This window comes from Harpia harpyja, chromosome 16, assembly GCF_026419915.1.
Source record: "Harpia harpyja isolate bHarHar1 chromosome 16, bHarHar1 primary haplotype, whole genome shotgun sequence".
In the NCBI taxonomy this organism is placed as follows: Eukaryota; Metazoa; Chordata; class Aves; order Accipitriformes; family Accipitridae; genus Harpia; species Harpia harpyja.
Genome location: NC_068955.1, coordinates 13,590,185 through 13,613,136, shown reverse-complemented (window position 1 = coordinate 13,613,136; position 22,952 = coordinate 13,590,185). Strand labels below are relative to the sequence as shown.

The window sequence follows — 22,952 nt, the reverse complement described above, 5'->3', positions numbered from 1 at the left end:
AGAACGATAGGCAATTAGCGGTACAGTCAAAACCTATCAAAAATCAATTGAAAGATTCACAGTCCCATGCAGATTCTCAATCAGACCCTCAGTTGTGATGCACATATATCAATAACAGAGCTGGATATATCATTTTGCCACACTAAAAAGAAATAATTCCCAGGTTAAAACAGAATTACAGTCAGCTAAACAAAAAGCATTAGAAGCAGATGCTGGCTCTTCTGGGTGAGTGCAAGCATTGGGAGGGGGTATAATACACTGTGTCCTGTAAACAAAGATTAAAAAAAAAAAATCCATGTGAAGCCAGCCATGAGAAACACATGGGTCCAACACTAGGGTGTTTATTCAATAATTCTACTTTAGAGGCTTTATAAAGTATACAAACAACTGAGGCATATAAAACATAACGAGATAAAAATAAGTCCATAAAATTGTCTGCCAAGGGAGAGGAAGGGAGAAAAACTCTCTTTTAGGGAGGCTTTGGTTGCTATTAGTACTGAAACCACAGCTGGCACTATTTCTCTCATTGATGAGGAAACATGCACTCCCTCTTATGCAAAATTTAAATTTCACTGTGCTTCTTGGGGGCAAGAGGGAAGGACAGAGCTGAATGAAGCATATAGTGACCAGCTGTAGAAGTACTGGAGGAATTGTTGAGCATTTAAACCACAGCAGCACCTCAGAGTTCCTGCATATTTTGCTAAGCACCTTACCAAACCCAGTGGGACACAGTTATGGGGACACCACCCCTGCCCCAAAGGGCTTGTCATTTAAGTCCCCAGGAAAGGAACAGATTCAGACAACTGCGAGGGAAGCGTGTGAAGGAGACTGTCATGATGGCATCACTTGCCAGCTCAAAGCTTCTTAGCAGGGCAGCCCTTATTGAACACTGAGGAGAGCTGAGCAGAGGCAGCCTTGCTGCTGCTGGAGGAACAGGAGCAGAGTGGCTTGGCGGGACCATGCCAACCCTGCCAGGCAGTGCTCTCCCACCCACCACACCCCCTCCTCCCTGGGCAGCAACAGGGTACTGCCATGGGCAAAGAAAGGGGAACACGGACAGCTTCTGTCACCCTCAGCAGCTTCTCCCTTGAGCAACTGCTTCCAGGCCCATGCCTGGAGCTGGCTCTGCAGGTATTCCCCATGCAGCGGCTGTCTCATCATCTCCTAGCTTGTGGCTGCTGGAGGAGAGAGCTAAGGAAAGACTGACAATGAGAAAAGTTGTCAGCTTTGCTGACCTTTAACCAGGACTCCTCTTGGATGCCAGATGTGACATGGAAGAAAACATGAAGGAGGCATTGTGGAAATGCGTGACAAATGAGCACTCAAGACTGACAGATCAGATGGCGTGTGATGTCTCACTGCTGCACTGGACAAGATATGAGGGCAGGCGTATGATACGAAGAGCTGGCAATGAAGACAACTGCTTTGCACTTGGGTGGTGGAAAAGGAAGCCCTGAGGTGGCAGAAAAAATGTTGAAAGCAGTAAGCCAGAAATACAGTATTTGTAACCATGTTCTTGGAACAGGGAAAAAACATGCAGCTCTGACAGACAATTAACTGTCTCAGGAACCACACAGACTAGAATGAACTGCACAGCTAGAAATTCTGCAGATCACCATTGTAGAACTATGCCCTGGAGCCTTAACTTTGGAAAACCTAGGAGAATTGCGTTTAAAGTTCTGTCTGAGCTTGCAGCCAGCCAGCCAGCCACAATGGACCAGAAAGGCACAGCTGCCTTCCAGGCAGCCAGTGACAGCATTTAAGTTCTTTGTTGCCCCTCCCAGACACAGAAGAGAAACCAACCTACTTTCATCTAATGTGCAACAATAGAGTATGGTCCTCAAAGCTCATGTTCTGGCCACTATACCCCCGTGTTCCCTATTCATTTCCCAAGCCACCCAGGGCTGCACAGGAACTAGCCCATCTGACTAAACTCAAGAGTCCTTGGTCAGGATGAGACATAGCTCAAGAAGCATAAGAACAGCAGAAAAAAAAAAAAAGTACAGTCTTTCCTGCTGTTCATCAGTGACATGACTACCATATCTTGGCAGCTTTTCATCCAGAGATCAGCAGATCCCAGGTTGCATGGCAGTCCTGCTACCAATCCTATTCCAGAAGCCTGGCACAGAGACCTCCAGCTTATACACTGATCCCAATACCAAGCTCAGAAGTCCTCTCCTTGCTGGCCACAAGTACATCGAATTGTTTCACAACAAATCCCCAGCCAATTGAAAAGACTCAAAACAGAGCATGAATATATTTTAATAGAAAAGCATTTCTACCCACTGGAACTTGTTGCTTACTCCATACCTAACCAAATGCAGTTCTGTTTTCTACTTCATGCAAAACCACTGCAGTACTACTAGTTTCCACAGTAGTCCCAGAGCTTGCAACACAATACAGATGTGACCGGCCAAGGGATATATGTCAGGGTGTCAGATCCATCAGCGTATTACAGTAAATCAAGCAGGTTACAGTGCGCTAGCTGAGTCATAGTACTTGACAATAGTTTTTCACGTGTCCTCTCAACCTGCTGCAACCACAGGAGTTTTAAGCTATGTAGGGACTCTTAGAGCTGGGCAGACCAAGAAATTTGCTACCACAGGTCTACCCACAACATGCCCAAGGTCGAAGTCAGACAGAGGCTGCATTTCACTCCTCAAAAAGCTTTGTCTAAATACCATGCAACAATGCCACACCAGGAATGATGTGGATGACAAATTCAATAAAAGACACGAGCATAAGTTATTAATTCACTATTGATATTGAAGATTATTGATGACAAAACATTTATCCTAACAAGAACAAGGTACACCAGTTAACTCCACAGAGATTCATGAAAACCCCTCAAATATTTCAAATAGACATATAGAATGAGTGAAAAAAGCAATAAGCATGGGGGTGTAGGGGGAAATAAGCAAAACATCCTACTCCATACCTCAAAAAGCATAAAAGCTAGGGTGGATACTTTGCTTCGGGACAAAAATCAGCCATCATATCAGACTGTGTTTCTAAGTTTAATTTACAGTAACAATGCTGGGACAAGACTTTATCAGTCACTGGGTAAAAAACTAGTTGTACAGAACGAAGGATATGGACCACAACTGGGATTAAAAATCAGTCTCAGCAACTGAAAAAGATGAGTTTTGTGAGCAGTGAGGTGATGGCAGCTTTCTTCCTTCCAAGTATTCGAAGAAATTTTAAATTGAACCCTAAGTGCTCCGTTTCCTACCTCTTTAGCAGCCAGCTTTAGTAACTGGCAAAGCCAACTGCAAGTCTCCTCCACAAGTGTCCTCTGAATAGACATTGCAAGCTCTTGCATCTTACCTGGAAAGGACACTGAAACACTGAAACAAATAAAGGGTTTTTTCCAGAATATTTAATTGAAGTGGACATGAAAAAAAAAAAAGGGAACTTGACTCAGAAGCAAATTTTACAAGTCTCAAAGAACTGCATGGATCTGATATTTGGAAATGCTGAGGAAGAGTCATTATTTTCATAGTCCTTCAGCCATCACTGACTCTTTCAAGAAGTATCTGCTTTTCGTGCTCTCTTTACCCATTATATGATGAAAAAAGTCACAAGCCAAATACATATTTGTTTTCTCTTACAAGTCACCTTTAAGATTATAATCCATCCTGACACCAGGACAAGAAGTTCATTTTCAAGTTTAAAGTAATTCATCACTGAGCTAGGATCTGAGCTGCACCAAGAATAAATGTGTTTCAAAAATATGTAGTTGCCAAGTCTTTACACAGCCATTTGAAATGTCTAATGCAATCACGCAATCCTGTGGTTTGCTTCCACTAGAAAGGCTTTTACATTTACATTAATCTCTGGGAATTGTCCTACACCACAGAAAGCCACAGAGTGTTCAGATTATTGATTTGACCACACATTACTTTGAGCTGCAGACTCTGACTTTTGACTATGTGCTTGAGCAGAAACCTTTGAGTGACAGTTCTGTATTCTGACATAAGGCAATAATTACACTGTGATGAGAGCATGTCCCCACTGTTATAAAAACAAATCTTCAGGATAAATCCCTGGCATCTTTACACAGCCAGGCTGGGAGTTGAAAAGAGGAGGTAGTATTTTATTGATTTTGTAAAAGGAGAACTGAAGCAGGTACAGTTTTGATATACAAAGCCATGTAGACACCTAATCCTCTTGAGATCAGTGGGAGTTGGAGATCTAAACAATTTTTGCAAATTTGGCCACAATAGATATGTCCACAGTCACACCAATGAGATTTATATTTTCCTGGCAGTTGAGGATCACTCTCAAGCCTCAGCCCTGAATCCCTAACTCTCAGCTTCTAGCTTCAGTCTTAAGAAACCGGATGGTTCTGAAGCCTGGGAAGCTCCACCAGTATAGGAGGACTGGCTCATGCCATGGCTCTGTCCCTCTCTGCAGCATGGACAACGAACCAGTCCCTGGCTTTCAGGTGATAAATGTGCATAGCTGCCAAAATCTGTATCAGAGCCCCTGAACCCTTGCCTGGGAGCTTACATGCTCTCTTCTCATACACATTTTGGAAAGCTGCAGGGCACTATCCACTTGTTAAACAGGCCACAGAAACCTAGCTACTTTCTTACTCTGAAGGAGGAGGTAGAATAGCTCTAGGTCAGGATTAGGCATATGGGCAGACTAATGTGGGGAAAAACTGTCCTGTTATCATCCATCTGTTTCATCAGCTCTGCCAACTCTCCCCATTTTATCTATACTTGACACTTGACTAAGCACCTAAACTTTATTGATGATTTGGATGAGGGGATTGAGTGCACCCTCAGCAAGTTTGCAGACGACACCAAGTTAGGAGGCAGGGTCGATCTGCTTGAGGGTAGGAAGGCTCTACAAAGAGATCTGGACAGGCTGGATCGATGGGCTGAGGCCAATTGTATGAAGTTCAACAAGACCAAGTGCCGGGTCCTGCACTTCGGTCACGGCAACCCCATGCAGCGCTACAGGCTTGGGGAAGAGTGGCTGGAAAGCTGCCCGGCAGAGAAAGACCTGGGGGTGCTGGTTGACAGCCGGCTGAATATGAGCCAGCAGTGTGCCCAGGTGGCCAAGAAGGCCAATCGCATCCTGGCCTGTATCAGGAACAGTGTGGCCAGCAGGAACAGGGAGGTGGTTGTTCCCCTGTACTCGGCACTGGTGAGGCCGCACCTCGAGTACTGTGTTCAGTTTTGGGCCCCTCACTACAGGAAAGACATTGAGCTGCTTGAGCGTGTCCAGAGAAGGGCAACCAAGTTGGTGAGGGGCCTTGAGCACAAGTCTTATGAGGAGCGGCTGAGGGATCTGGGGTTGTTCAGTCTAGAAAAGAGGAGGCTGAGGGGAGACCTTATCGCTCTCTACAACTACCTGAAGGGGGGTTGTAGTGAGGGTGAGTGTTGGTCTCTTCTGTCAGGTGTCTGGAGATAGGACAAGAGGAAATGGCCTCAAGTTGAGGCAAGGGAGATTTAGGTTAGATATTAGGAAAAATTTTTTTACTGAGAGGGTTGTCAAACATTGGAATGGGCTGCCCAGGGAAGCGGTTGAGTCACCATCCCTGGAGGTATTCAAAAAGCGAGTGGACAGGGTACTCCAGGGCATGGTTTAGGGGGCATGGTTAATGGTTGGACTCGATGATCTTGAAGGTCTTTTCCAACCGAAATGATTCTATGATTCTATGATTCTATGATTCTCAAGACAGATCATTATACAATAACCACTCTTTCATTGGAGGTTATGTTTTAGATTAAGTTTTTGGCCTTCATGTTTGTAAAGAAAAACTAAGTGTGACCTTGAGTAGGGCTTAATGCATGATGACCTGGAGAAAGCAGCATATTGTGATCTTGTGAGGCCTATAACATCAGACTTGGGGATGCTCAGGGACAACAAGAGTGGGACAGAGGGCTTCAGCCTCAGAGATATCTACAAAGTCATGAACAATAAGAGAACACAAGAGGCAGAGTTCAAATCATTGGGCCATTTTAGGCTTCTAGTCTTGGGCACTTTGTGTGCATGCAGTAAGTCAGCCTTGCTGGTTTACTACACCTCATGCACAATGAGAGCAGGCTCAGTGCATACAAACCAGATTATAACAGATACCATGACATTCAAAGTGGCACTTCTGAAAAGGGGCTCCAGGACACAAACTTTGGTCTTGTGGTGACACGTCCAGAAGAGACAAGAGATGCATATACACAAATACTTGACCAAATGTCAGTGCTCCTGTCTGTGTACTTGGAGGCTTCTTAGCCATCAAATTCTTGTGACATTGCAGAAGATCACATCAAAACATTAAGATTAGAATTTAAATAGTCATGATAGCAATATGACAGCATTCTGATAGTAAATGCAAACACCATTCAAAAAATTCAGGAAAAGACAAAATTCTCACAGCAACATTAAAAATAACATATGCACCATGTGGATATGTTAATGTGCTGTCTTTCAGCATCACAGGCTGGGCTGGGGGATGGCAGGGATATTTTTGCGTGTGTGTTTCAAGAATAGTTATGAACTTAAAAATAATAATAATTCTTGCTCACTTGCTCTTCAGAGCTCACACTTGGGACTTGCTGTCTCTAATGGGGAAGAACACTTTTTTTGTCCTCAGAATCTTAGCAATGCCATTTCAAATAATACAATGTTAAGGTTATACTACCAGTGAAAGGTGCCACCTCCACAGCCCCATAAACTGAAATCCTCCCTACTACAGCTTCAGTCCAACCACCACAATACACTGCCCTTCAGCCACTCTTTGGCCTGATTTAGCATCGCAGGTGATTTGGCTCCTCTTAAGGACCATTAAACTGTTGACCTCTCCCTCCAGATGACCCAGTGTGGCTGTGCCAGCTGTAACACAATGTGCCAACCAGCTGGCCCTGGCATCACACTACTTCATTAAAGCCATTGAAGAGCTAGGACGTGGCAGGATTAGACAGCAATGCCATGTTAACAAGGAACACTGACTTTTAGGGCTGGAAATCAGGATAGATGCATGAGTTTCTCTGGTAAGTATGTTGTCACCGAACAATAAAACACGGCACAGAAATGGGGTGATGTCATACTGCAGCATTTAACTCCGCCACTACCAGAGGATACGTTCCCCCCCAGCCTGGCACAGCACAGTACAAAGCCTTGAGAATCTCCATGCTGATAAAGGGTGGCAGGTTTACACCCTGGATGCTCCACCGTGCTCCAACCTTGCCAAGCAGCTGTGAAACCTCCCCTAAATCTCCTCACCTGCATGCCCTGGTCTGTGCTACAGAAAAGTTCTCTGCACAGCATTCAGCGCTGGTTTGATTGAACAACAAAAGCACAGTTTGATCACAGATGCTAGTCCACCATGAAGTGGATTTTGCAGCAGACTGCAAAACAAGAAAAGGTAGCAGTAGTTTCAGAAAAGCACCGCTCTAGTCCTCATACTGGCCAGGTACCGAATATTTAAAGACTACGCAGCTGGGTCTTTGATTGCTCTTATTCAACACAGGTCTGAAGAATGAGTACTGCATTGCTTAGCCTCAGTTGAAGCTTTGTCCCAAAGTCCTCAGTACCTACAAGAGCAGCAGTTTGATTTAAGTCCCCTCCTCCAAGCCAAGATTCATCATTTCTAGCTAAAGGATGGTATATTTGTTCTGTGCTGAAGCCCCTGGGACTCAGAAGACAAGATGAAATGGAAATTTTCTTTTTTTCTTTTTTTTTTTTTTTTTAAAACAGGTCTATACAACCGGTATGGGCCAGATAAAACAAGATGGGTTCTTAAGAGGCTAGGTCCCCTGGTACAGAGCACTGACTGAGTGTTACCAAGATGGTACATGCCAGTCATTAGGATGCTAATTGGCCCTGACAGGGCTCTGGTGACTGAAGTGAACATCCTAACTGTAACTACCTGGAAGCATTGCTGCAGGGAACAGCTCCAAGGAGCCTAAAGGGAAGATGTGGGTGTGAGGAGGTAGAAAGATGGGGGATGTTTATAGCTCTCTACAGCTGTCTGCATCACATATCTAAATAAGAGGAAAAATACTTCTGTCTTTCTACTCCGTGCTGCTAAAAATTCCACAAAAAAAAAAATCACTTTGGGTAATTTACATTTAAATGGACTTTGCACATGAAGTAGATTATTTTGCTGGTCATGTTTACAATTACTTTCCCTCCCTCTTTCCCAGGACTCCACGACTCTTGTCGCCAGCACCATCTTTTCTTTCCCTGTCTCCCAACCTATCCAATTAAAACATCAAAAATAAATTGTCAGATTTCCCCACAACCAACTCTCTCCTACTGCTCTCTTCCTGTCAGAGCTTTACTTCATCTTGAAAAATTCTGGTGTGTTGAGTGTTTTTGGTTGTTTGCTTAGGTAGCTGGATTTGCCATCTATGTACTAGATTTCCAGCACTTTCAAGGCAGAGAATCAAAACTTTCTGAACAGCTCACTGGTCACGAAGCGTGACCATTTCCAGTTTTGCTTGGACAGCATTCTTGTAAGGCTAGGAAAGCAACAACAGGGAGGTGCAAAACTGAGACTGGATTATCTACAAATTAAAGAGAAGGCTGAGAGTTTTCAAAATGTGGATTGCTGAAAAATAAATGTTATTTGAAGGTGTGTTTTGTACTTCATTGCAAATAACTAACAGCACTGAGAAAGCTCTTGAACCAGTGACTCAGTGGCCTGGATGTGACAAGTTAGCTGTATCTTTTAAGAGACCAGCTGTGAACAAGACAACTCTGCTAACGAGATGCCAGAACAGACACTTACAACACCAGTCCTCAACCCTGAATCACAGGTCAACATTTCATCCAGGCCCTGTGCACATGAGATGAAACCCAGAGAACCTACAATCACATTTCATCTATGACAAAACCAAGGAGGCTCTGGAATAATATTCCTAGACAAACAAAAATGACTGTTTCTTCTGACAGCCACAATCAGCTGTCTACTTTTCTTAATCCCTCACTACCATAATACCTAGGCAACCCAGCATATTAACTCCCTAGAACTTCAGGGGGTGCAGACCAGAACCAAAGTGGCAGGTAAGATCCCCTCTCCACCCCAGCGAACTACCCAGGTGCTCCTGCACAGCCTATTATGTCCCATGAATGTTAGTTCTGTGGTCCAAAAATCTGCTGTGGATGAGAAGATCCTGGCAGAAATGAAACGAGAGCTTCCATACGTGAACACACTGATAACTACTTGCAATGCAGGCAAGCCATCCTTCCTCCCTTGCATGCCACGTGAATTCCTAGCCTTCTAAAACATGCACACAGTAAGATTGTGTCAAGACTATATGACTAAGGTGATGACGGCAGGAAAGGGAAGAAAAGTAACATGAAAACTAGATTCAGTTACTGGAACTCCAGCAGTGCCTCCTAAAATGACTGTAGAACACAGAGGGAAATTGAAAAAAAGGTGGGAAAGGGGAGCATGGAAATTGGGATGCAAGTCTCCATGCACTATCTTTTGTACTAGCATGGCAGGAATAAAGTTTCTTCTTGAAATAGTTTGCAGTGCAAGCAGTCAAAGAATGGTGGGGACAAAAAGAGACACAGAGGGGACAAATCAGCTGGGATTTCCACTCCTTTGGCACCAGCAGGGAGAACAGGACCACAGTTCGTCATCCTCTCTGCTCAGCTAAACCTTTTCCAGCTAGCCTCAGCACAACCCTCCCCAGACGAACTGTAGAAGAGAACATCTGAACACAGCCAGAAGGATCCTGGAGAGCCACAGAACTTGTGCCTCTCTGCCGCATGCTAGACCTCATCTATACAACAAACATGACTCGAAAGCGTGAGCTTCCTATAGTCGCTTCCATCAAGCCCCTGCGACCAGCTTCACTCTCCTTTGTAAATAAGTTTCATTACTGCATAAAATGGATGTATTAGTCATGAATAAAACCCCCAAAATTTGGTGAGGGAAGCAACACTCAATGTACCACAGTCAATAAAAGACAGAAGAAAAGAAAAACATTAGCTGGAGAGTTCCAAGAAGGTTAGTTTTACAAAGAAACAAAATACTGGCTCTGACACAGGAAAAAGCTCTTCTGAATACCAATGCGTTCCATACAGTGACAAAGCAGCTATACTTACCTCAAAGGAGATTAAGTAATATACCATAGCACCTGAGGAAAGGGAGGAAGGGAGAAAAGAGAGGCAAGCAAGCATAAACACAAAGAGAATAAGGCCCCTGAAGTCTGTTTCATATAGCTGCTTCTCCCTCACAAAGGAGATTTATATCTTTTCCTTGGAAATTCAGCAATCAGGAAAGTGGACTTAGAAGTATAACTCCATAATAATACCCTCTTTTCCAGTCCCCAGGAAACTATAATACTGATTTACTGGTCAAAGAAATAAATGTGCCTCAGAGTTCCATACAAGGCACTTCTGCCTTTCTGAAGTTAATCCAGCTCTAAGATGGATAAGCAAAAGGCCAACACTAGTGGAAAAATACCACAGAAAGTATTTGTGTAGATAAAAGGAGCTTTCTAAAGGCCAGCGTTCCTGTCACGATGGAATAATTTTCATTCTCTAGATAAAGAGCTGGAGAATAAAAGTAGAAAAAGTTACAGCACACAACCATCTCCCTGGGCTCCAGAACGTGTTTGCTGGTTGGGGACTCCGCTTTACTGAAAATGCCTAATCAGTTAAATTTAAAACTGGAAATATTTCATATGGGATTCATTTGAGCAAATGTTGACATCAACATCTGCGCTAGTTACCCGGAATGCTGCTACAGTCAATGGAGAGAAGTAGGCACCTGCAGGGCAGGATTCATCTGTTTCTAAAGCAGTTGTCTAAAACAGGGTCAGACGAACTGTGTCCTAAAATATCTATTTCTCTTTCCTGACCGGAAGGAGAGTCCATATAACTCAGGCAGATGCAGACAGCTAGTTTGTAGGCATCTGCAGCTAATGGTGGACTCATTTCACTGAGCATCAAAATGATTGCAGCACCTCACTTGAGACTCAAGTGCAGACATGGGGTTTGCAAAAACAAATCCACTTTCTTCTCACTATGACAACTGGAAATCTTACTCTGGAGAATACAAGTCCCAAGCTTCTATACAATCTATGTTACCAATTGAAATGAATCAAGATGCAGCCCTTATAGTTGCAGAGATAGCCTTTTAAATGCAAGCAAAATGCATGTGGCAGCAACACTATTTCTGAGCCTGCAGATTGATACAAACAGGACTTCAGCGATGCTGAAGAGCATGAACAGAGCCATCAGAGGAACGTTCACAAGATGGACAGTTTTGCTTTTACAAAATAATTCTCCCTTAGATTCATGTCAACAGAGCTGTCCCTCAGCTCCTAATCCTGGGTTTAAATGCAGCTTCCAGGAGCAGAGGGGAAGATGACAAGCCCCAGATTTCTGTTAAAACATCATTTTATTTTTTTATCAGCGAACGAGGCAAATTAGTCCTAAAGTAGAACTTAGTCATGTAGACTGCAAGTGTCCAAATCCATGGTGTGGCAGAACAACTCATATAGCCCTAACTGACCAGCCCCTGACAGAAGGGAACCCTAAGCTGTTCCCTTACCCCTCTCCTGCCAGGTGCTGTTTTGTCCCATAACAAAAGGTGGCTGGGAGCAGGTTGCAAGAACAATCCACACAGCCCACAGCTCCTCTCCCTGTTCACTTACAAGGAGTTCTCTGGGAAAACCACAGGCAGGACTGGGTCATCTTCACCAGGACACCAGCAGCCCACTGCTGGTCACCATCTTTCTCCACGTGCTACACAAAGAGAAGCATCCTGTGTGCGTGTTCACATCTGGGAAACATTAGACAACTACTATAGATAGGCCAACTGTACTATGTATGCAAAAAGTAGAGCTCCTACCAGCCTGTAGAATAAACTGTGTGTTCCCTCCATCTGGAAGGGTTAGGCACAGCTAGGATGAAGTCTCTATTCAGGCAGAAGCATTGACTAATGCAGTGGTCATTTATTCCACACAGGCTGAAACCTCTCTGATTAGGGACCATTTTCTTGTCCTGCAGTTGTACAGTGCTTACATAGCATGAGCTGCCAGCTGGGGCTCGTGAACACTGCTGTGGTACAAACAAATAAAATCAGCCTTATTCAGACCAAATTCCAAAGCAGAGGCTGTTTGCTTGCCCACATTCAAGATTAAATAGAGGGCTGGACTAACCGCTCAATTCAAAGTAAACCAGACACTGACCTTCTCCTTTGGCAAGGACAAATAGCTATGGGGAAGCTGCTTCAGGACTCAGCAGCAGTCATTTATTAAAACTGAGAGATTACTCCTACCAGTGACAAGGGGCAAGGGGACTCCAGAAACATCTCCTCCAGCACACATGAGAAACTGTCCAATCTTAACTTCCATTTCAAATGCTAATTACTTTCCAGAACACTCACCTGAATTTATCCTAGCTTCCACAGAGGATAAAAAAATAGACTGGTACAGAGATCTTCATCTTTCCCCTTCTAAATTTATATAAATTATGTAATTGTACTTTTAAAGGACTACAGCAAGTGACTAGAAGAGAACTGCACAATGAACTAACACTATATGTGACAGAGCAGGAAAAGAATACTTTTAAAAGCAGAAGAGCACTTTCTCCCCCCCAAAAAAAACTTCAAAAGAGAAGGTAGAAGGCACTATAATTGCACATGTGAAAAATTATTCAAGGACAATAGCATGTATGGCAAGTTATTTTAATTGCTGAGTTTATGATATACATTAAATGATGTAAAGGATGCCCAGAGCACAAGGATGGCTGCCATCTCAGAGAAGATGAATGCGCTTAAAGATATGTGCTTTCTTAACATACATATCTGATAAATTATATACATATACTGGCACTGTAATTTAGCGGGAGGAGCTCACGGGCATTTTCCAAAGGCCAAAGCTTGTCATTGTGAAAGGATTTATTAATTAATGTAAATAAAATTACGATCATGGAAGTCAAATTCCTGAAAGTATTTTGCCAAAATCATTTAGCTCTGGACTAAAACTCTAAGAGAAGAGGAAGGAAAGAGCAATTCATTTTCTCGTGGTAGGATTTCAGTTAAAATCCAGAAGGCAGCTTATATCCATTGGTATTTGAGTTTTTTCAAAGAGGTATGGGGCATTCACTCAATCGATTTTAGGACAAATGTATTTGTATTACTACACCTTTAATCAAGACTTCAGTGTAAGGCACTGTGAAGCAGAAGAAAAACGGTCCTTATGCTAAGAGTAACACAATGGTTCCCCAGCAGCAGCTCACAGGGCCACAATAAATGTTTGTAGCCTCTCCAGTAAGCAAAATTAAGTGCATCCTGAATGTGAGAACAGTGATGTATGATAAATGAGGAGCTCAGTCTGCCAGAAGCTTCGTGTTTGGCAACAGTCCATTGTTCCAAAAAGGTTAGAAGCCACTGAATTAGACTATATTACAAGAAAAAGTGTGGAACCAAAACCAGGCTGGGAGAGCACAAGGAATGAAACAGAAAACCATAGCCAGCCTGGCCAGCATCCTAACGTGACCACTCCCAACAGTGAGAGCGTTAAGCTCAGCCAGATCACTGTTTCAGGTGGGTTTTGTGAACCATGAGCTGATCTTCACTAGCAGCCCTGTGCCACCATCAACTGTAAGCCCAATGGCTAAGCAGTCAGAGTAAGTGTGTCATCAGAAGCGTTTAGGAAAGCACAAGAGCTCAGCTGCGCCAGGCCAAGTGTCATTGCCCCCAGTTTAAAGGCAGTTACAGGGAGGGATTGTTCAGTTCACTCACGGACAGGCAGAGCGCCTGCAGCACAGCCAGGTAACAAACCCTGACTTTCTGCATGGCAGGCTGTGCCTTGCTTACAACCACACCCTGCTATTCTTCAACACCAGTAGAAGGAAAATGGCATTACCCCAAACAGTGGTAGAAATCCCTCAGATCTTCATGATATACAAAGCCTGAAGGAATGCGCATTATAGAAAGGTTTAGTTTGCTGGCATGAAATCAAATGTATAAGCCAAAGATTATTCACAAAGATCAAGACAACCTTCAAAGAAGCCAGAAATCCAGGGGGAGGCAAAGTATTTCCAAGTAGTTCCACTTTCCTCATACAAGCCAGTGAAGCTCAGAAAAAGGGTCATAAATAATGGACTTTATTTTCATTCTTTGCATATACTCTTGCTGGTGCAGTGCCCAGTGTCATCTGGAGATGGAAGCTGATAGTGAGCCATTTTTGGATACTCAAAGATACCTTAAAATGGACCTTTTCTTGGAATAGGAGTGCTCAGTTTCTGAAATTCAAACTCTTAATTTACTAATTGCCTTACATAGTCTATAAGAGCACTTCTAAGAAAAATCAGATTTCTGACAATAAAAGCCTCTGTAAACTAACAAAGAAAGAAATTTCAAGATGCAGTGGCTAAAAGTAGCCTATTCAAATTAAGGTACCTATTTAAACATCAAAGTAACCAACCATTGACAGAACTCCCCTAGAGCAGAAAGAGTCACCATTACTTGATGTCTTCAAAGCAAGACCAGAGGATCGTTCTCAAATATGTGATCTAGTTTAAGCCACAGTTAATAGTTGGATGCTGAAATTAGTGTTAATGAAAGCAGCCCTTTCCCAGACACTCTTAATGTGAGCAGTTCTGGTCACACCAAAATTCAAAGATGATTAACTGAATTCTGAATAGGTGTGCAGAAGTGCTGGTAAGAATAAGAGGCCTATCTCAGGAGAGCTTGGCTTGTTGAAGGTGGCAAAACACAGCCTGATAAGGGACAGGATCACTGCCTGCAAATACACCTGAGGACAGGAGCAGCAAGAAACGAGAAGAGCCATTTAAACCATAGGATTATCTTGGTGCAGAAATGAGATAAACCAACTATGAACGCTTCCAGGCTGGAGGTCAGAAAAATCTGAGTATGCAGCAGCTGTGATCTGGAGCAGCTTCACAGTAGGAGAAGTGGAAGAGGAGAATAAGGCAGATAAAGAGAGAACCTGAGAGTCCACAGAAAGGGCTCCTACCCCATGTTGATCCCTCAGCAACAGGGAGTCTTCCCTGGGACTGAGACTTGGAAAGTCAGGTTGTCCTTTCCAGCTCTGAGCTCACACACAGAGTTCAATAACTTGGTAACCAGTTATTAGTGGAAGAGAAGGATTTACTTGGGGGTTTTTTTTGCTGTTCATTTCTAAAACAGAAAAGTTTTTATCTTCTTTAGACACAAACGTAACCTCTGTTTTTCATCGCTTCTCCAACAGCTCAGAAGAACACACAGCAGGACCAACACATGGCAAGAAGAGGTAATTTAGGATCCAACCTTCAGTAGCCTGTGCAGTCAGACAGGACAGCATGAGCAGCTCTCCACTCCACCACCACCAGAGGTGGACTTCACAGATGTTCCATTGTAAAGATCCTTCAGCTCTTATCAACAGAGCAAGTGGAAACTAACAGGTACTGAAGAACCAACATTAAAGCCCAAGAGATTCAGAGAAATAAAAAAAGAACCAGTGCTCTCCAGTGGCCAGGCAGCACCAGCTGCTAGGTTGTGAATCAATCCCAAAGTATGTATCCTTTCTACAGACTAGATCCATAGGCCCTGGATTCAGCAAACCTTTCTGCAGCATACTGAAGTCAGTAATCACAGGAAAGTTAAAGCCCAAGTCACATCAACCTATTAAGGAAGCTGTTGGAGTTGCTCTTGTTCTCTCTACTTCAGAAGCAGCTTACCATAAAACCACCAAACATATATACTAGGGCTCAGGAGAGCTTGGTTACCCTTCTGACAGTTCACCTCCTACCCTTCGTCTCATCTCTTTAGGTCAGGTTCCATTTCTTACCAGATATACACAGGGATCTCAGGGAGAACCTCTATCATTAGTGGCTTAGCAATATCTAAATGACCTTCCTGCTTATACCAGAATTCTTCCCTTTATCTTGCAATAAGAGGCATTTGCTGGGAGTTGGAAGCTGTGAGAGCAAACTGTCACCAAGGTGCACCATTCCTTGGAAATAACAGATGAACCCTAACAGAAGTAACTAGAAAAAAATATTCAGGAAGCAAAAGTCATAAGCTTTCCATAACTACTTCATCATTTCAGAGCCCTCACCTTCCCCCTCTGTACACAAAGCTTCCCCTCTTTGGAAAGTGTAAAGAGACTCTTGTGTGCTCAGAACTGCAATGTGAAAACAAAACTGTGTGTTGATGATCTTGAAACTGATTTAATGAAGCAGTTTCACTTCCACCCTTCCTTCCTCCCAGCTCCACCCTCTCCTCTGTGAGGGAAATTTGTTTGGGTTAATATGGAGGAAAAAAAAAAGCAAGCTAAAAATAGCCTCCTTTTTGCCTTAAAAAAGTTAAAGCTATGAATAAACAGCCTGAAACAGGAATGCAATTAATCTGCCCACCAAATTCTTACACTGCTTTCTTGTTCAGTTCTTCAAAACATTTTTATAAGGACCAAACACACAGACTTATTTCTGCAGAGCCAGTGGTATCCCAGAACTGCCTGCTTCCTTGCAAGGCTTTGGCATGAGGAGGAACAGGTTATGAGACTGGATGAATCAAAGATATAATCCAAGATTCTTAAGTACTAGAATATTTGAGCAATATCCTTGCATCCTAGGACCAATATGAATAAAAATTAAGAAAAGTGCACCAAGAGAACACAAAACCATTTCTGTTATTTCCCTTTACTGTGGAACAGAGAAATTGCATTATCTCCTAAAATCTACCTTCACACTAAAAAGCCCTCACACTGTTATCCCTGTCTTAGACCCAAATCACACCTGTCCCTGACAGCAATAGCTGTCAACACTGAAAGAGCATGGTGATCAGCCATCCTTTTCACCCTGGGCTGGCAGCCAAAGCAAGGTTGGCTTATATATTTGCAGTGCAGAGCCAAACAAACTTCTTTAATCTATTCTGTTCCCTACGCTACACCATTAGCAAGCAAGCAGATCAAACCCCAGGGAGTATCCTTGCAATCTGAATATTTGAACCCTAACTTGATTTTACCCTATTCCTTTTCCACTGTACCAGCAGTGAGACTCAGGTAATGCCACAAGAGTCACGTGTACTATCCTATCAATGCAGACAGAAGCCTCTTGGCAGAGTTGCCTTTCACTCCCATATTCCCAGTTTCCCATAGCATGAGGCATCACAGCATGCTGCCGTGGAGTGCTATAGACACTGCTATGATACCTGGAGTGAGTTACATTTTAAAAAAGAAACCTCTTCTTACAGCAGATGAGCCCTCTGGAAGGAGAAAGGAAATGCATCACTTTCATCTCAGAGTTCAGAGGGAATGTTTTATAGCTGTCAGTCCTATCAAGATCCTATTCATTGAAGAACAGGGACAGCAACTATTTTGAGGTAGGTTGTACAGCCATGAAATAGCCAAGCTCTGAAAAGAACTTCACCTGGTGACATTTGGAAAACAAGGTAAAAGACTTTCCTGCAACCCTAAAGTAAATGCTGAAAGCCAACACACAACAGGCAGGCCAGCTGAGTTAAGCAGATGTGACTACACAAGGCATAGCCACATGAGGAACAAAGCAGCACCTGCCACTGGAACCCCACAGGAGGAACATGAACCCAAGCTGTTTGCAACTTCTGGTGTTCCATGTCCAAGAAAGCACTTCCACTCAGAGAGGTGAGACACACTCAGTGATCAGAGTGGGATCCCAGTGGATGCTGGGATCTCATGCTCACATCTCAATATCACTGGCATGTTATACAACCCTGCGTTTCCCATCCATACACAGTGGTCATCACCTCATTTTGACTGCTAAAAAGACTTCAGAGGTACTATTTGGGCTGTGCAGAAATATTAGAGAAAGACATCCTGGTTAATACTTATGTTACTTCTTCAACTACTATACTGGAGTGTTCACTGGCTCTGTGTTTACCCTCAGTTCCCATCCAAGGTGGAAAGTGTCCTTTAACAGAAAGGAAACTGGACAGAGACTATGTCATGCTACTGAATTCTCAGAGGGAATCTGCAAGCAGACCAGGTAGCTGAAACTGGACTCGCAGAGCTCTAAATTAGCTACCAGATCATTCTCCTTTCAACAGGCATACCAGCCAGCATGTACTTGTGCAGTTTACTTGGAAAGTCTAGTGGCTAAACAAAAGAACAAGCAAGTCAGAGCAGAAAGTCAAGGGTGGTATGGGTCAAGGTTAGAAGCAACTGCATCAGCAGGGCTCCGGTGCAGCATCTACTACTATGCATCCAGCATCACACCAGGGCTGACCCACTCCCCAGGGAGCCTTGCTCAAGCAGGTACAACCACAGACTCCTGCCTTCTCAAGGGTGCAGTAGCCAAATGTTGTGGCACAGAAAAGGCCTTTAACATCACTCATCTGCACCCTCACCCTCTGCTGCCAACTAGTTTTAACAGATGCAAGCAGAGGTGGCTTCCGTGGGTTCAACAGGGATTCAACTTTCTCAGGGCACTGTAAAGAATCAGAAGGGAATGGACATTGACTCAAGAGGAATAGAAAGCAGGCTTAAGTGTGCGGAAGCAATCCTGGTTTTGCTCTGAAAGCCAAAAACTTCAAAAAGCAGCCTAGGCTGTTTCTTTGCAGAAACACAAAGTCTAGGGCTCCTTTACAGCACTAAGCTCAGTGTATCTCAGATTGTGCATACAGTCACTGTTTCCAGTGACACCCCTTTACAATCACTCTCTTAAGAAAACACCCACAATCACTACAGATAATTTGTCAGGAATGCTAATTGATATAAACCAGCATGTCTTTGCCACAGCCAGCAGATTCAGCCGAATATGTGTCCATGCACCAAGAAGCTTCTCCTTTGAGCAGTGTTCTCTGTCAGTTGACACAGCACACATCTCACTTAAACCATTTCTGCTTCCTGCATTTTACCCAGCCAAATTAATGGTCCACAGTAAGATCCATCCATCAGGGAAAATGTCTGCAGGCAGGATCAAGGATCTAAGTGATTAACAGGGAAAGAGGCTGGGGGGGTGGGAATCATAGGCAACCTCTGTGACAAGATCATGCTACCTTCAGCAGAGGCAAAGATCACTCGCAGGCTCAGATGAGAGTACAGAGACTGAACTCACCATGGCTTTTTAGCTTTTTTGTGATTAAAACAGTCACTCCTGCACAATACTAAATCAGAAGGAAAGAAGGGCCAAGCTAACCACCTCATACAATGCTGAGTTCCCCATCACACCAGCACCAAGTGCTTTGTACTTGGTCACAGAGAAAGGAGTGGAATTCAAAGAGTTAAGAAATCTTGATCACAATGATCAGGAAGAACAGTGGTCATGCAAGGTACAACCATGGCCTTGATCGATATTTCTAATACATAAAATATGCATCTCAGGGCATGTCTGCAGCACTGGAAGCAGTCTTCCAGCTGAGCAGTTTTTTGTTTGCCTTCAACTCAGCCTCACTTTTAACTACTTTTGATTAAAACGATTACTTTCATTCAGTATTCAATTTCTGACAGGTACTATTCTCTACATATGCTCCAAGCTGGCTCTATCCTTCCAGGCAAAACACAACAGGTCACTAGAAGCAACTTTTCTTATTTTACAAGTCATATATAATTTATGTATCCACAATATTGACGAAGGCTAGAAACACTTTATGTCCAATTCTCTTTCCTATATCCTTACAACAAAGATTTTGGGGCCTTTTCCTTTTAAAGCGTTGCCTCCTCCTGCTACTGCCATTAGCTCTTAAGAGAATCAGTTACCTGAGCACAATTACTTCCTTTATGCCCAACCCCATAAACCAAAATCTACACCATCTCAACATTCAATGCCATTTAATTGTACAAGTGTCCTACGCTCCCTTAAGCACTTACCACTTTTTTTTGTTCATTGAGTCCTCAAGTTTTTCTCAAAGCAAACACTTGCACATGCATAGATTTGCTCCTGCCCTTCTAGTCTTGCAGATGGATTCTGCACAGAAGATACATGACTGACGTATTCAGCTCTTCCAACCACCACAAGACAGGTAAATAATTGTCTGAAAACCAGAGATGGCTTTGCAAGCAATTGTTATGCCATTGTTTTAAAGGGTGCAAAATATCAAAATAATCTGAGTGCATTTTACTGAGTTATTGGCAGAAGAGAATTATTGACAAAAGAATCACAGGCAAGTTACGTTGACATTCACAGATAGCTGGTAGGGTTAGGGAAGCATTTTCTTCACTGTATTTCTTTTAGGTAGAAATTAAGAGTTTGAGGGAATGAGGGTTTTCAAGAGTTTTCATCTGGTATCCAAATAGCACTGAATTAGCTAGCTCTCTTACACTACTGAGAAAATTCTGGCCTCACATTTTAAGAGTGTATCTAGGAACAGGCTCAGGAACACTCCAGCACTGAGACATCCTCTCCTTTTACCTGCCACTGCCTATGACCAGATGCCACACATGTATGTGTTTGCTTCTGGCACTCTGAACAAGTAGGGAAGTTTAATAGTCTTTGCCCAAGCAATAATTTTCTTTCCTCTTTTTATTTAAATAAGTTTTTTTCTTTCTGAAGCTGTTCTCAGGAACAAAATATTTTGTCAATTTCTCATCTTGGCCATTGGATGAATAACCAGAACACACACTCAAAGCACATAGTCTTCCATTGTCCCCCCACCACAAGGTGTGCAGGTGGCCAGAAAACAAGAGTTTGCAATGCTGAGCTTCCAGTATGAGCTTTTTTTTTTTTTTCCTCCTTTTGGGTGAGGAGGGGGAAGTTATGTATCCATTTGGCTTGGGATTAGTAAATCAAATCTTTTTGCAGTAGTAAGTGAACTGACAAAGTATAAATAAAGAAAAAGATTATTATCACAGATTACAGCTAACAAATCCTCACTGGCGAAAAGTGAGTGTGTGTAGGAGAAACTCACTGTGACTGGTGGTTTTGCAGATGACACCCAAGATGTAGTTGGAAGTAGCTTTTGATCTCCCACAGCAATAACAGCCGGCCCTTCAGTGATGCCACTGCACAACACAAAACAACAGATTCATGAGTAAAATAGGCAGGTGGTGATCAGGAGTCACTTCAGGAACACACTTTTCAATCCAGGATTACAGCTCCCTGCTTCACAATCCCCTTCCCCTCCCTTCTGTACTTCCCCACACACTCTTCAACCTCAACGAAGTTTGTTACTAAAATGAAACTCAGGTCACCAAATAAAGATTGACTTATTGGAGAAAATCTCTTCTTGCACATTTCTAATACAGAATTAAAAAGCATTTAGAAGAGGTGACTTTTTCTCATTGAATCCACACACAAACTAATAAAGTGGGAGTGAACATGCAATGGCAAGAGACTAAGGCATGCTGGGCATGCAGAGGAAAGTCCAGGTAAAGACTGCCTATGGAACAGCACCTTGGGATGCTGGTGGACCATAAATTACAAGAAACATGCTTTGTTGCTCCCAGGGAACAATGCACAGAAAGCATTCAGAAGAGAGCACAAGCTTATGTTTCCTATGCAGGGAGAAGGTTATGGCAAGGTATAGTAAAATTGATAAATCTTTCTAATCATTCAGGTTTCTGAGACTGACAAATGCCAACAAAGCAAGCTCAGCTGGTGGAAGCAGTTTATGCAACAAATACCCACAAGTGAAAAGCACCTTCTGCTGGGAATAGTAAAATTGCACAAAGTGATGCTGCACAGGGAAAAGTAAGGTTATAGCTATACTCAAACGCATAGCAACATTCAAATGCACAATCAACCAACAGTTTAATTCTACCTACAGAAGCAGCAGTAAGGACTGTACTGTAGACAAACCTTTTCAAAAGAACCAACCCCTTCCTTTTCCATTGCAGCTTTATTGTTATAGTGGATAACGAATTACACCACTGTTTTGTGCCACAAGATTTTTGCTAGTGTACGTCTCCTTAGCATTAAGTTTGGAACTGCAGAAAGATTTTAGTTCAGCACAATGCAATTAGCCCCACCATAAATTACTTAGGGTTAAAAAGCCAACCCTTACAAAAGAACTGCCATATCCTTACTGACCACAGGCAACCAAGACTGCGGTTTATCTACCCACTCGAAAGACATTTAGTCTGTAGATCAACTGTGCCTGGTTTGCCATAGTGTAACTCCTAGTTTTTGTTGGGGTTTGTTTTTTTTTTTATCTTGCTCTTTCAGGTGCTTAATGCCACTAATTTCCAGATGGTCTACAAATTCAGCACAATAGAAAGCAGGCTTCATCCCTGTTACGTGCAGGAGTGTTGCTGTCTGACATTTCACTGCCACATAAATCAAGCAAGCCCCAAAGGAGAATCAGCAATGCATTCCCTAAACATTGCTTTATTTTGGTTTTTCTAAAACAAAGAACTAAGGGTGTAGATATCAAGTGTTTCTTAAGGAGAGAGAGCTGCCTGATGATTTTTAGATTTGGGTATTTTTCCTAAACTTGACAAATACCAGAAGCAACATCACCTTTTAAGGCAAAAGGCAGCTGAAAGCAAAATCCTTCTTTTAAGCCAGAGTGACTCATAACAGCAAAGATTCTTCCTAGAAAAACAAATTCAATCATGAAGCAAGAACAAGCTAGAAGCCTTAATAATAACAATGCAAATGAATCCTTCTTTCCCCGTGACTTTTGTGGACTGGTGTCGGCTGGTTCAGCAGATGCTCTTGGCTACTGCGAAAAAGAAAACAAGCTAAACAGACTATGGGCCTGACCCAGTCTTAGCATTCATTTGCATCCCTAGAGAGTACAGTACAGTAAACACAAGCACAGATGCATAGGAACACATTTCATGGCTTATCTCTTCTATAGGAATGCAGGAGAAAGTATGTATCTGAAGCTGTATCTACACTGCAGTCACGCATGCTTTCAACACAGCTGACAACCAGCTCAAGAGATAAGGCAGAGAAGATGCAGAAGCATGCACACAACGCTGACTCCAGTGAGCCTGTGCAGTTGTGTATAACCCGGTACCGCCATATCTTCATCATGCCTGTTAAACAACGTTAATGAAACCTACGTCACATATGGCTATTCAGACTGCAATCCTGCCTGCTGAAACAGA

At 43.0% G+C, this 22,952-nt stretch overlaps 1 protein-coding gene across 4 annotated transcripts in view; it reads right to left on the bottom strand.

The window, feature by feature from the left end:
• TSPAN4 (tetraspanin 4) overlaps window positions 1-22,952 on the bottom strand; it is a 486,303-nt gene that overhangs the window by 390,407 nt on the left and 72,944 nt on the right. For 2 of the 4 annotated variants that reach the window (XM_052810435.1, XM_052810441.1), the window contains exon 2: window positions 20,807-20,900. The exons of 1 other annotated variant lie outside the window; for it this stretch is intronic. The gene's annotated coding sequence lies outside the window, so the exon portion shown is untranslated. Of the gene's footprint in view, window positions 1-20,806; window positions 20,901-22,952 lie in introns of those variants that run through there. One more of the 4 variants, XM_052810444.1, reaches the window with a different exon arrangement.